Source organism: Macaca mulatta, chromosome 20, assembly GCF_049350105.2.
Source record: "Macaca mulatta isolate MMU2019108-1 chromosome 20, T2T-MMU8v2.0, whole genome shotgun sequence".
Lineage (NCBI taxonomy): Eukaryota > Metazoa > Chordata > Mammalia > Primates > Cercopithecidae > Macaca > Macaca mulatta.
The window spans coordinates 55,680,204-55,694,352 of NC_133425.1; the positions used below are offsets into that span (position 1 = coordinate 55,680,204).

Below are 14,149 nucleotides of genomic sequence, written 5' to 3' on the forward strand. Positions count from 1 at the left end.
GCAGGGATGGGCAAGCGGTGGCATATGCAATTTAAGACTTTTTTCAGTGCTTCTTTCAGTGATATGAAGTCAAAACAAAGTACTGTAATGACTCACTTGATTTTTGGTTTTTGTGAAGATGCTTTTTAGTTGTTCAATTTGATGTTCCTACAGGGAGGATGATCAGTGGAGGCTTCTATTCAATTATCTTGTCCTGTCACCAATCTCTATTTGTTTATTCTTACATCAGGATTGACTGAATTCTAATCATTTAATCTGGCTTTTAAGTGATAGTGTTTTGCCACATCACATTGGACTTGTAGGGAAGCACTGATATGATCTTTTTTTCATTTTTATTAGAATGACTTTTGTAATGGTCAATCAAAAATGTGGATACATATTAGAAGTGTATATGAACTGTTAGTTATGGCTGTTATAGATGAGCAAGGATGTCCAGAAAACACAGTGAATGAAAAATAGACTTTTCAGTCATCACCAGATTCCATGAACGTGCCTAAGTTAAGAAAAACAGGGAGTACCTAATTTTAAAGTGTACGGAATAAGGTATATTTGGGAGCATTTTAAGCATTTTGAATATAGTTTGACAAAGATGTTTGGGGAGCAGGCCAGATCAATAACCTATCTCAGTTCTGGCAGTAAACTGGAACTAGAATGAGGGTGGTACCTCAGATAATTCTTTAAAATTCCTTAATCTGATTGTTTCAACTCTCATATTATCATGATTCTCTTTATTTTGATTTGTTTGGAATAAAAATATTTTTATTCCTTTTTTCATACAATGAAATAAATATTTGCTGAACAAGAAAGTTAATAAATGTCCTGGCATTGACTCTATGTACTGAATGTGGGGAGTTTTATGTGAGCATGTGTAGGTGTGTGTTTCTCCTTTCTGAAAACAATATGGATATGTCAAAGAGTATACCTGCTTTGTTGATTAAGGGTGTCAAGATGTATTTACTGGCTAGGGGTGAGAGCACCATATAAAGATAACTCTATAAACATTTATTCATTTCTCCAATGGTCTCAAATGCATGGTTTTGTAAGAGATATAAAGGTTATCTGCATGTGATGTCTCTAAACAAAGAGGTAACTAATTGGCAGCCCCTTAATCCACACTGATAAGTAGTCTGTTCCAATCCCTACCTCTCCAATTTTCCTATATGCTTCTTCTCTTCCCAAGATAAGGGACTGACGAAAGCAGGGTAGTGTCAAAAGATTCTTTTCATAAGAAGAAGAGCTGATATTGTTGAAGCATTTTTCTAGTGCAGAGGACACCATTGGTTTTGAAATCTCAGAACCGATCTTGAAGATAATGGATGAAATTTACTTTCTCCAAACAAAAGAAGGGGAATTCTGATACAAAGAGTAAGGTCATTACCATCTAGAGGAAAGGATCAGAGAAACAAGCAAAAATATAAAAGTCTTTTAGGAAGAAGATTCAGAACAACCCATAGTCATGACATGCATTATAAACCATTCTATTCCTGTAGCAATTTGGGGATATATAATACATTATTATTATCTATGGTCAGCATGCCTGATAAGTTAGTGAGGTGAAGAATATGTTAATTAGATTAAAATTTTCCACGGTGTTTTCTAAATAGGTCAAAACATCACGTTGTACTCACAGATATACACAATTAATAGTTTTCAATTAAAAATAAATTAATTTAAAAAGTTATTTCAAGAGCTTTTCTCCAGAGCTGGCTAACAGAAGCCTTCCTAAGATTCCTATTTATCATTAGTAGCCAATGCTTTGTTAACTAGTTTACTGAATACTAACATGGAGTTTCACTGGGGGAATCTAGCAGCATCTTGTAAAGTAGGGTGATGAAATGAGCTCTCAATGGCAACATCAGGGATAAACAAGATTTGTGACTTGACTAAAATAATTTAGAGAAGCGCTATTCAATGTGGAGTTCATACACTAGCAGCATTGACATGACCTGGAAGCTTGTTAGAAATGGAGAATCTCAGGCCCTACCACAATATTCCTGAATTAGAATCTGTACTTTAACAAAATGCCTAGGTGATTCATTCACACATTCATTTTTTTCTTTTTAATTTAATTATATTTTGTTTCAAAATTTGGGATACATGTGCAGGACGTACAGTTTCGTTACATAAATAAACGTGTGCCAAGGTGGTTTGCTGCACCTATCAACCCCTCACATCGGTATTAAGACCCACTTGCATTAGCTATTTATCCCGATGCTCTCTCTCCTCCTGCCTCCCCGACAGGTCCCAGTATGTGTTGTTCCCCTCCCTGGGTCTATGCATATGCCCGTTAATTTTAAGAGTAGTAGTTTAGAGAAATCTTTCACCCTTACAAGAACAAGTTATGACACTCTAGCAAATCTTAGGGATGATGGCTTGGGCTAAATACTGAATCAGTTCAGCATCTAGTCACACCTTTTGGTTCTGATAGTTAAAGATCCTGCTTCTGGAATATTGATGTTTGCTTCATCTAAACCTTCTACTGAAAATGATGATAATGATTGCATCCCAAATGAAAACTTATATTCAAGGTAACAAAATCAGCATGATTAAATTCCCATGTTAATTCCAGTTTGTTTTTGCTGTCCTGCTCTCATTGTTAATAGAGCCCTATTTTACTCTCACATAAATCTAGATTTTGGAGATGGATTACATAAGTACCCTAAAAGGTAATAAATATACATATGCTTATTAAAGATAAATAAATAAATAAAAACACACCAAATGAGCCCTTTCCTGATTTTCATGTAAATCACACACACACAAACATCTTCTTGGTAGCCGTGGGTAATGGAAGACAGTTGAGGTTGATGGCGATAAGGGCTCCCCTCATGGGTGCTGGCTGCCTTCACATTTGTGCACCTAAAATTGTTTGCCAGGAAGAAGTGACAGCTCACCCCAGAGGAATATTCAAGCCTCTGACTCCTGCAAGACAGATGCTTGCTTCCGAGTTTAAAATGGCATTTCATTCCAGATTCTTCTCAATTTGACCACTAGGGTTTTAAGGCTGTTGGGCCAGGTTTTATTCGGAGTTCAAACTGGAGGTGTTGTGTTTTCCTTTCTCAGCATTCTCTGTGGGAAGAAATATTTGCTAGCTGCTTGGCCAAGCAGCTCCGTCTTTGATAATAGTAGGTGAGGTTTTATTTCTAACCTCCTTTTCTTAGTGTATAGAATTACTGCAGTGACTCCTATGACCGCCCTCTTTTTTTTTATAGGTAGTCTCACTTGCTTTTAAAAAACATCTCTACTTGCTTAAGCATAAGTAGTATTGCCTTTATTTCCTCCTACCCTCTCATATATCTAACAAACTCTTTAAAAATATTCTTTCTTTTTCTACCCCCAACAAATATTAAAAAAAAAAAACTACTCAGAAGTAAAACAACAATTAAATAGAAGAAAACTCCAGTATCAGTCATCTAAAATAAAAAAAAATCAAAGGAGAGTATTTTGTAAATCAAAATAAATCTTTCCAACTCAATGGGCTTTCTTTGAAGTATTAGATATTTATTTTACACCAACTTCAAAATATTGTCTAGGGAGACAGATAGCTACACAAATGATACGCATATTTTTGTAATACATTTAAAAATTTGATTTCCCCCTGACAATGCCAGAAAAATAATAACAAAGCTTTAACAGAAAAACTGTGCAATGATAATCAATACAACGGCAATCAGTACAATGTGTTGTTACTCATGTGTTTGCCCGAAAACATTGTCAGCAAGGATTCTGAACACAACACAGCACATTCTCATTGTTGGCACCACCTCATTGTATATTAAAGTCAGCAAAGAGAATAAAAAAAAGCAAAAGGAAAAGAATCAGATCACCGTCCTGCTGTATTCTTTGAAATTTATTCAAAATTAATTACAAATGCTGGTATCTCTTTCATGTTTGCTTTGAATTAGCAATCTGCTTCTCTAAAAGGTACTTGAAATTGTTCATAATAAAACCAGTTGTGTAACACTGTAAATGGTATGCAAGGATATAGAAAAATTAGAAAAACAGGTATCATTAATAAGAAAGTGATAAGTTTGCTCCAAGGCAGGGCTGAGCTATTTGCTCAGTATATCACACTCTGTGCTCCCTGGTAGCCAGTGCAAAGAGGGAGAGAGAAGCAGAAAAAAACAGAAAGGAAGGAAGGAGATAAGTTACATAGTTACTATTTCATGACACAAGACAACTCTGCAACTCTTCAGAAAGTACTACACAAGCACTAATGTATAAACAAAGTGGTGCTGGTGATTGCTTAATCAATGTCTCTATGTAGCCTCATCCTACACTTTAGTATCCTTATACATAAGTAAAATTTATGTAGAACATATGTATTGCCAGAAATATTTCCCTGCCTTACATATTTCACTTTACGGTTCATTACTCACATTTGTTCTTAAATACTGTAGTTTTAACAGCTGTCTCTAGTTTCTATCAAAGTACCCTAAAAATCCTATAATAATATTTTCCACCTCATTTCCTCCTTTCTTTTGACTGCATTGTGATAAAGCACTGTGTCCGATAAGGGAAAGTGACAGCCTTGTCAAACTCTAGACCAAGCATTTGCATGCTGTTATTTTATTCACAGGATTAGAGCAGCCACCAGAAGCTGAAGGAATTTGCTTTCCCTAAATCATACATTTTCACTGATGATGGTGTTTTATCCTACAATCTGTCACTCATAAGCTATCTCTTTCATAGTTCTGGGGTTGTTTTTTGGAGAAAATGCGTCCTTTATTTTCTGCTAAAAATTTATTGTTGTGGAAACAAAATTAATACAGGAACACTGGACACCATCTTATTTTTGATGAGCAATTGAATACCAGTCATTAACATTAATACGATGATAAACTCACCAAATGCTTTAGTGTCTTTAATCCCAGAAGACAAAAGTGCTTTATAAACCTTAAGTAAATATTGCAAATGTCAGTAGTGCTTCGTCAGAAGACTTTAATAACTGCTTCAGAAAAATATTTTCATTTCTTGTCTACAAGTCGCCTAATAATCACTTGTAGGAAAAAATAAATAAATCTCTTATTCAAAGATTCCAATATTAGTTCCTCTGAAAAGGGTAGAATATCTTTGCACGTTGAGCTTCTTATTTCTCCAGTTCATTCATTCAGTGGTAAAATTTATGGTTTGAACTATTTTTCTCATCAGGTTTTGTTCTGGTCAACCTTGAAGGGAAGACTATCAACAAACAAGCTCTGGCAGAAATTATTCTCAGAGCTAGATTTCTCCCCTATTAATTATATAAGTGTTAAAATGCTTACTCAAGGAAAGAATAATTTCCACAGCAAGAGGTAGAGATATTCTATAACAGTTACTTATAATAATTGCTTCAATTCATTTGCAACTTAGTTCCTGCTCTTTTGTCTAGCTGCATGTAAAAAGGCACAGCAAAGAGCATTGTGTCTGAGATGGGACATAATATGTGTTTGAATTCTTGCTCTTTGTACTAATTCTGTTACCCGGATCTTGCAAAACCATAGAAGACTTCCATTATTATCAAGCACTGGTCATCTTTCAGTATCCTTCTTCCTAACATGCATTAGTTCTAGTGGCTAATTCATGTTTGGGAAAGTCACCTAAGTATCGTCTTTGTTTTTGCCTCAGTTTGTTTTTGGCAAAAGTTTCCTAATATTAATTTCCTGTTTGTTCCTGTAAGAGTGTGTGTCTTGGATGCTGGAGGCTGGAAAAGCTTTGCAGATCCTCTGCCGTAAGTGTAGAGATGCATGTTCCTTCACCTATGTAGAATAAAGAAAACCATAGCAACTTTTGTTTGTTTGTTTCCTCTGTCCCAACGCACAGAGATATTTGTCTTTAGCTATGTGGATGATGACTTCATGCAGAGCAACTCACATTCGCCAGTGATTTCCCACCATTTCTCTATCAGTAGTCCCTGTCCATGGTTTTCTTCTTACAATGTTACCAGTGGTGGATCTTGACCCTCCGTAAATAGAAGTAAAACAAGAGGCTGGGCGCGATGGCTCACGCCTGTAATCCCAGCAGTTTGGGAGGCAGAGGCAGATGGATCACCTGAGTTCAGGAGTTTGAGACCAGCCTGGTCAACATGGTGAAACCGCGTCTCTACTACAAATACAAAAACAGTAGCTGGGCGTGGTGGTGTGTGCCCTTAGTCCCAGCTACATGGGAGGCCAAGGCAGGAGAATAGCTTGAGCCCGGGAGGCAGAGGTTGCAGTGAGCCGGGATCACGCTATAGCACTCCAGCCTGGGCGACAGAGTGAGACTCCGTCTCAGAAAAAAAAAAAAAAAAGTAAACCAAGAGTCTGAAATGGGCTTGAACAAGGCAGTTTATTGGGGCTTTCACCTTAAGCAGAAAGGGAGACAACATCAGGAAGGAACCTGCTGCTGGCTTCCCCAAATCAGGTAATTTAGGCTTTTCTTTTCCTTTGAGCCTCCTCCAGGTGACATTCTTGGGGTGGTTCAGCGGTTGTGTCTGCACAGTCTCATGTCATACCTTAACATGCGTGGTATGTCTCATTTGCATCTTAAATCTCCACCCAGAAATGTGACTTTTACTATTAAAATGAAGCAAAGTTCAAGTTAGGACAAACTAAGATGTTACTTAGCGATGGGGAAGGTCTCTTAGAAAGTCTCTACACTTGGCAACCAAGATGTTTGCGGTTAAAGTGCTTTGTTTCTTTCAGGCCTAATCGGTCGATTTTGTGAGAGGAAGCGTCTGTGGTGGCGCAGCTTCCAGGCTGAGTGTAGCTAGTCCATTAGGAGTTAGCAAGGAAAAACCGGGAGGGATCCCTGTTCTGTTCTCGCTGTCTCAATTGCATACTAGGGATATTGTTCCCAGGCTGTTACCGGCGGAGGGTCTTGTTGACTTCATGAGTTGTCCAGGTTCTTGGCGTTTTGAACAAATAATTGAACAAAACACACAAACAAAGCAACAAAAGAATGAAGCAAGGAAAGCACAGAGTTATTGAAAGGAAAGTAAATGCCACAGAGTGGGAGTGAGCTCAAGCAAGCAGCTCAAGAGTGCTGGTTACAGGATTTTGTGGCGTTTAAAAATACCCTCTAGAGGTTTCACATTGGTTACTTGGTTACACCTTATGTAAATGAAGGAGTGGCCCATGACCAGTCTGATTGGTCGCGGGAGGCAACCAATCAGAGGCTGAAGAGAAGTTAGGAAGTTGCACATAAAGGCTTGGCCCCTGACCAATCTGACTGATTGCAGGAGGGGGCCAATCAGAGGTACTTTCCATTTTTCACAGGGAAAATGGAAAATAGGGGTGAGAGGGCAGGGGCGCTTCCAAAAGAAGTAGGCTCTAATCCTTTTGTTACTTGAGCATGAAGAAGTGGGGTTTTCCTTTTGATTCAGTTCTAGGAAATCCGACTGAATTGGCCCTAGGTTTTCTGCCTCCAGACCCTATTCTCCTGCCTCAAGGCTAAGCGTCTCCCCCACAACTGCTCCCACCCCGGCACCCCTGCCAAACTGCCTCTCTGAAGGCCAACTTGTGAAATTCTCTATTCTTGCATGAAGATAAAGAGGTGTATGTCTAAATACAGCTGTACCTGCCAGTGGATCCTGGTCCAGCCCCTTACTGGAGGTATGACATTCAATACGTAACTTAACCATCCTGAATCTTCTTTTTCTTAACTGTGAAATTGGGCTTATAAGAGTATCTACGATAGAGAGTAGTTGTGAGGATTAATTAAATTTAGAAACTAATATTTATAAAATACAAAATATGACCTTGCCAGAGTAAAGACTAGCGCTCTGTAAGATACCATAAACTTTACCAGTAGTGACCTTGTACAGCACTCCATTCAGTCCTGAAATCCTTTAAGGGTGCTTTAAAAAAAATTTGAAATTCTTTAAGGGTGGTGTTATGTGACCCTTACTCCCTAGGGTCACCTATCAGTTTATCATTCATAAATTGCCAACTGAACCTTTACTCTCTTCATCTCTTCACCCTACCCCGACTTCCCTCCTTTCCCAGGACACATTCTTTTTTCACTGTCTGTAGCTTAGGCAATTAGTCATTCCTATTTATAAGAACTTCCCTTTGATGAAGCTGGAAATAATTTCAGGGTGACATGAAGGGAGAGAAATACCTTAGTTCCCCTTTGCCTGTACTATCTTTTGTGAAAACATAACAGCAATTTAGTTAACAAAAAGAGTTGAGGTATGAAAAATCCTTCTTAGACTTTCATGATTATGAAGAGCTAGTGATTTTTCAGTATCTCTCTGCCTAACATTAATCAGCTCTAGTGTGTGGTTTTTGCCAAAAGTCTCTGATTCTTTTTTGTTTTTTGGGTCTTTTTTTAAGAAACAGGATATTTCATTGTCACCCCGGCTGGAGTGCAGTGGTGCTATCACAGCTCACTGTGGCCTCAAACTCCTGGGCTCGAGTGATCCTCCTGCCTCAGGCCCCTGAGTAGCTGGGACTATAGGTGCATGATACCACTCCGAGTTAATTTTGAAAAATTATTTGTAGTGGTCTTGCTTTGTTTCCCAGGCTAGTCTCGATCTCCTGGCTTCAAGCAATCCTTCCTGTTTGGCTTCCCAAAGTGCTGGGATTACAGGCGTGAAACACTATACACAGGCCTAGTCCCTGATTCGTATCTCTGGCATATGGAGTAGGAGGCTGAGATTGCCTTTTTTATTGTTCACTTAAACTACAGCACAATCTATGTCCCACCAAGAGGGAAGAATAAGCGTCCTTGAAGATGATGAACAGATGAGAGGATCCATTCTGTCCAAATTTATATTTCCTAATTGTTATGAATATTTAAATAAGAGAATTTTGTGCACAGATTAGAACAGTGCTAACATGCTTGGTGGTTGACCCATTTCCGTTAACCTTGTGCAACGTTCTAGGTTGAGGCAATAGGGCAGTTATATGTATGCTTATGCCTTCATATTCAGTTTACTAAACCTCACATCCAGAATTGGTGTTTTATAATGATGAAAGCTTAAGAAAGATTTTAGCATCTTAAATTTGGGGGAGGCTAAACCATTGTCATTTTTGTATTGCTGCTTTTATTCATCATATTAGAATGTTAACAAAAATGGTTGGCAAGATACTTTTGTGAAATGATGCCACATCAAAATGAAATGAACTGGAAACTTAAAACTTATATAAAAACTAGGGGAAAAGGCTGCTACATTTCTTTAAAATTGTCCTTTACAAAAAATAAAATTTCTGATTTTATAAAATAAAAACACTAACATTTTACACTTATTTGTAATTATTGCATTTTTTACACATGTGTATTTCATTTCTGTTACAATTAAATAAATAATCAAAATGCAGATATTTTTCTCTCTGCTTTTAGAGCTCTATTACATTACAGATAGACTTCAGAAATAGCCTTGTTTCTCTAGAGAAGAAAACTTATTCCATTCAAGAATGCAACTATTATTGTAACACATGCACATTTTTAGCTGATTGGAAATACAAATATGTAAGCCTGACCTTAAAGTCAATTGTATTTACTTTATAATCACCAAAACCATTAGAAAAGAAATTGATTTACAATAAATTCACACTCTGTATTATTTTTAAAGAGGGAAACATAGATAGATAGTTAATCCTTCCAGATTCCGATGTGATATTGAACATCCTCTGTTCTAGATGTTTTATGTATGTATGTATGTGTTATTTATCTTTCCTTGGCCTCCCTTGACTATTTGTCTCAACATTACATGCCAGCGGCTTTTTCTCTTGCTTGAGGGCAAACAGCGTATTGTTCATGTTGATCATGGTGAATGCTTGTTTTCTCATTATAAAATAATTTCCTAGTCATCAGCATCCCCACAGACTCTGTAGAACTGTCCTTGTTTTACACAGCAATGACATAGGGCTGCACTTCCTTGAAAACTTGGGTAAGGCTAACTAGAACAAAATCACTTGCAAAGAAATTAAATGGTAGAAATTTAAACCAACTGTCAGTCACTTTCCTAACTCATATGAATGGGTAAGAAGGGTGCAGATAAAATAAATGTGACAAGGTCAATCTTGTTTCTAAATCCAACGAGTTCTCCCAATCAAATTTGAGGTTACAGAGCAAGAACTGAAATGAAACAGCAGAGGAGCAGAATACCAACAAATTGCAAATCCTAGGTCTCTAGGCAAGATGTTGAATGAAGCCAACTGGTAGGAGAAGGCCTGATATCAGAGAACAAGCTTGAGCTTTGAAGTCAGATATATTGCACTTACATTTGAATTCTAGCTCTACTGTTTCTTAGCTTCAACTGAAGTATATTACTTAAATTCTCCAAAGCCTTGGTTTCTTTACATGCATAAAGATAGTAATACCTGTCTCCAAAGCATTTGAATAATTGAACTGGAAAATGTGGATAAAATACCCAGCACACTATCTCTGGTACGCTGTAGCTATTCCAGTATTTGTTCTTTTCTGTACTTCTCCTCTCAGGAAGTGGCATTAATTCCTGCAACCTGTTTTTTCCAGAAATACCAGAACTCTTACTATCAGAATTCAGCTAGTGCCGAATTAATGTTAGGTCCTGCCATAAAGCGTTTTTATCATTTCCCAAATTTCCTTTAAGTATGTATGTGAGGGAGTATTATCTTGCCTCCATTTACTCTATTTTCAGAGATTCCTCGTGTAAGGCTATGGGGGAAACACATAAAATAGCGAAATTTCAATTTGCAGGAAACAAAATGACAGAAAATATTTATTTGAGATTCTTCAATGTTATCCATCAAAAAGTCACTGGTTTGTTTTCAAAGGAAATTGCCTTTTTTTTCCTTTGTGGAATAAGTTATGAAAGTGTTCCTTGATAACTGCCAGTAATACAGAACTTTTTCCATCATTAGAAAATCCACAGAATTATTAGACGACTTCAATTGTTATACAAATAAACAAAAATCTTTAGAGTGGGCTAGGATGGCCACCTTAGAAAAAGAATTATAGCACTTATTAAGAAGCAGTAATAAGACAAGTATTTGAAGAACTATCAGTTTGCAGCTGCATTAAAAAAGACAGCTCTGTACTTACCTTTATAGGAATGAACAGAGATTTTCATTTATTTTTAAATTGAGTGTAGATTTAGATAACACATTTGTATTCTACTCATGACTTTGCCAGTAGTAGGACCTTAGAAATGTTTACTGATTTTCTGGTTGATTCTGTTTCTACTTATATGGACAGTAAGATAATCAAGTTCCTTCTAGCTCATGGAAGATGCCCAATAAATGGTAATATGTATATATGTATACCAATAGAACTAAGGTCATTATCTTCTTCAATTCTGACAAAAGGCTACAGATTATTCTTTTGTGTGCAAATGTATGGGATACATGAGAAAATTTGTTATATGTATATAATATGTTGTGGTCACATCAGGGTCTTCAGGGTGTCCATCACCTGAATACAATACATTTTTGTTATGTATAGTCATCCTACTCTGCAACAATCATTGAATTTATCTGTCTTACTGTATGTTTGTACCCTTTAACCCACTTCTCTTCATTCCTATCCCCCCTGCTCACCCTTCCCAGTCATGTTATCTATTTTTCCACTCTCTACCTCTGTGTTTCATTTTTCTAGCTCCCACATCATGAGTGAGAGCATACAATATTTGTCTTTCTGTTCCTGGCTTATTTCATTAAGACATTGACCCCCAGGTCCACTCGTGGTGCTGCGAATGATATGATTTTATTTTATTTTTAACTGCTGAATAGTTTGATTAAGTAGTAATAGTGGATCCAAGATTTGAAATCAGGACAACTACCTTCTTTTATTCTATGAAATTGTGAGTAAATTGCAGAACAAGCAAGATGATAGGCACAGATATTATCAGAATGTTCTAGCTTGGTTTGTAGCCCCACCAGGGGCAAGTGTGGAGTTAGCGAGAGTTCTAGACTTCATGCAAAGCAATGTTGTCAGGTAGCCATTTCACATGATGGTCATGTACAGTGATAAGGAGGGATATTACACATAAAAGCAAGACAACATTCAGCTGTCAAATTTATTCCTGCTGATTTTTGTTCTTCACTACAGCTTGTTGAGGTTATTTTGGATGTTGGCCCTGGTTTTGATTTAAATTCAAACTGCATGTGGCTTTCATATCTTTATCCAGTTTTTGATCAAGACAAAGCCAAACATGCCTCCTGAAGAGAGGTCCCATCGTGAAATCTATTACAAAACACTTAGTGGATATGGTTCACAATGAGCTGTAAAGTGTGCTATTCATATTTATAGTGTACTTAGAAGTCCATTTAAAAAATCTAGTTCACAAAGTTGCAATAATTTTTTTCTAGTTGAAATAATTCGTGTTATAATACATAGTATCATTCACTTGTTTGGAATCTGAAAAAGAAAGGAAGATGGTAACCACGCTTCAGAAACAACACATTTCAGAAGAATGTCTGCCTTATTTGTCAATGTTATCCTTGGTTTCCAGCGTAGTATCTCACACACACAGTTGCTCAAATAATACTTATGAAATAATTATTGTTTAAAACCACAAAATTAGTTGTTCTGGTCATTACATATAGATTTGTTCTTTTATATATGATTTTCATCAAATATGCCATGCCATATTTGATGAAACTAACTAGTTCATAGCAGAAATTCCTATAAAAACAATTTTGTGAAGGAAATCTAGTCTGGACCACACTATGCACTTACCTATTTTTTTTTTTTTTTCTCGGTAGAGACAGGGTTTCACCATGTTGGCCAGGCTGGTCTTGAACTCCTGAGCTCAAGTGATCCACCCGCCTCGGCCTCCCAAAGTGTTAGGATTACAGACTTGAGCCACCGCGCCCAGATTGCACTTAACTGTCTTTTGTTCCCACAAAACTACATCTGAGTTATGAGTCCTGGACTCACAGACCTTCATTATGCTTCAAAACAATTTACTTGTAGAAGTAACCATTAGCATGCCAGTTGTTTTACACATATTCTGTCAACCAGTCATCTAGATTTTCCACTAAGGTAGATACTATTCTGATCGTGTTACACACATAAGTAAAATGAAGCTCAAATAGTTTGTTTTTGCCAATTCTAATAGAGCCAAGTGTTATTTCTCACGATTTTTTCTTACCTCTAGGTGTTGCAGTTTTCAGAGATTTTGAAGGCTGAAGATGAAAATAAGTAGGTAAAAATAAATTCTTCATTAGTCAAGTTTTTCCAAGCTTAGAAACGTTTATATAGTGGGGATTGAAAAGGGGGAATCCCAGGTAAAATAGGAATTTGGAAAATAAAATTTAGTTCATTAGTAAATCTAGTATCTCTGCCTCAAAGAATGAGATTATCATGACAAAAAATGTAGGAAATTCTTAGCAATTATTACCAAATTCATAAGATAAATTTCATCTTGCAATCAGTATCCAAATAATTCAAATTTAAAAGAAAAGAAAAACTAATATGTAAATAATTTCCCCAGTGTCTCTTTTGTCTTTACAAAATGAAATTGGTTCCCATACATGTATTCATTTTCCTATTATTAGGAATAATCACTTAGAATGATGTTTTTACTATTATAAGAATGATCACATATTGTGATATGTGTGAGTTTTGAAAACAACATCCCTAGAGGAATCATCTTAATGGAGTGTTTCAAAGTGTTTAACATAGTGCTTGCTATATGTGTGCATGTAAATAGATGCACTTTTTTGTAGAGAAGTCACAATTGGAGAAGTGAATGCTGGAGAAATACTAGTAAAATTACAAGAAAATTAGCATGCATGTCTCTCAGTTAAATGAGCATGCAATGTGGAAAAGGGGTCACATTACTTAATTCATTGACTCTTTCAAATCACTCACTGATTAGATACTCTGAATTCAATAAAAGTTTGATTTGAAAATATTTTAATTGAGTGTTACTGGTTGGCTAGAATTGGCTACATAACACAGATGATTCTCACTATTAGATAACAGGATATTGTTAAAAAAATGATCACACCTTTATTATCTGTGACATTTTGTGATGCAGATGTTGCATTCTTATGCAAAATGCAATAGATAATTGTTATAAAATACTATAATGAAATTAGGTTGATTATTCTATTTGATTTAAAATGTCATATAGTAAAGGTTATTTTCACTCATGAAGATTAAATGTGTGTGGCCATATGTTAGAACAATCTTTTGAATTGAAAATATACTCAGCTGAAAATTGTCAACAAACTCAGAAATATCCAAAGAAAAATAG

General features: G+C 36.4%; 1 long non-coding RNA gene across 1 annotated transcript in view; it reads left to right on the top strand.

Moving 5' to 3' along the window:
* Positions 1-13,166, top strand: part of LOC114674364 (uncharacterized) — a 293,829-nt gene extending 280,663 nt beyond the window's left edge. The window contains exon 3 of the long non-coding RNA XR_013411996.1: positions 13,046-13,166. This is a non-coding gene — a long non-coding RNA (uncharacterized LOC114674364). The remainder of the gene's footprint in view (positions 1-13,045) is intronic.
* The last annotated feature ends 983 nt before the right edge of the window (positions 13,167-14,149 follow it).